The following is a 2,032-nucleotide window of genomic DNA, read 5'->3' on the forward strand; positions in this document are numbered from 1 at the left end:
CACACACACACACACACCCCACATGCACACATACAAACACACACACCCCAAACGCGCACACACACACACACCCCACACGCTCACATGCACACACACACGCGCACACACACACACATACCCCACACGCACACACACACACACACACCCACATGCACACACATACACACACACACAACCCACACACACACATACACACACACCCATCATGCACACACATACACACACACACACCCATCATGCACACACATACACTCACACACACCCATCATGCACACACATACACACACACAACCCCCCCCCCACACACACACACCAACACGCACAACACACACTCACCCACACGCCACATGCCACACGCACAAATAATAAAAAAACACGCACAGACTAGGAAATGGAAAAGTTGGAACAATGAGGGGGCTTCATTAAGCAAAAGTTCTCAATTTGTGGTCCGATAAAATTGAAAAAGAAATGCAATAGCTGATTAGAACATATAAAAGTATACTCGTTGACATCATGATCTCAACATAAACCTGCTACACCAAATCTTGATTTTCAGAGAGGTTGATCCAGAAACTGGATAATATTAATGATAAATTCATTGCCCCAATACAGTTACATATATAAAACGCAATAGGAAATGCTGCAACCTTCTATTGCTCCAATAATAGCACTGGGTTCAAAAGAGCAACAATAGTTAAGCTCTTATTGATACCCACAGGAAGCCTTCTTCCAAAGCATCGAATAACAACCAACACGTTAAAAAACTTTAAACTTAATAAAATTTCAAAGCATTACTGTAATATTTCAATTACCAGGACCGATCACATGTCAGCATCACACATTGCATACTCATTAAATATCAGAATTCTTACAACTAGAAAGAATAAAGCAATTACAATGATACATTAAATCAAACTGGAAAACAACAAATGCACCAAACTAATACATGTCCACCAAGCTAAAGCGGTCTTTTTCCAAAAAGCTTATCAATCACCAGATTAAAGATCGAATAGGGCACACTTAGTAGCAGTTTAGAGAAATCCTAAAAGCACATGATACACACACACACACACACATACATACATACACACCTAGCAGTTTAGAGAAATCCTAAAAGCACATGATACACACACACGCACAGACACAGACACACACACACCCCACACGCACACACACACACACACACCCCACACGCACACACATACACACACTCACCCCTCACACACATACACACACACCCATCATGCACACGCATACACACACACAACCCACACACACACGCACACATACACACACCAACACGCACAACACACACTCACCCACACGCCACATGCCACACGCACAAATAATAAAAAAAACACGCACAGACTAGGAAATGGAAAAGTTGGAACAATGAGGGGGCTTCATTAAGCTAAAGTTCTCAAATTTGTGGTCGATAAAATTGAAAAAGAAATGCAATAGCTGATTAGAACATATAAAAGTATATTCGTTGACATCATGATCTCAACGTAAACTTGCCACAACAAATCTTGATTTTCAGAAAGGTTGATCCAGAAATTGGATAATATTAATGATAAATTCATTGCCCCAATACAATTACATATATAAAATGCAATGGGAAATGCTGCAACTTTCTATTGCTCCAATAATAGCACTGGGTTCAAAAGAGCAGTAATAGTTAAAGCTCTTCTTGATACCCACAGGAAGGCATCCCCAAAGCATTACTGCAATATTTCAACTAACAGGACTGATCACATGTCAGCATCACACATTGCATACTCATACACACACACCACATGCACACACACACACACACACCCCACACGCACACACACACACACACCCCACACGCACACACACACACACACACACACCCCACATGCACACACATGCACACACATACACACACACACACACCCCTCACACACATACACACACACCCCATATGCACACACACACACACACACACCCCACATGCACACACATACACACACACACACCCATCATGCACACACATACACACACACAACCC

Source organism: Sesamum indicum, linkage group LG12 (assembly GCF_000512975.1).
Source record: "Sesamum indicum cultivar Zhongzhi No. 13 linkage group LG12, S_indicum_v1.0, whole genome shotgun sequence".
Lineage (NCBI taxonomy): Eukaryota > Viridiplantae > Streptophyta > Magnoliopsida > Lamiales > Pedaliaceae > Sesamum > Sesamum indicum.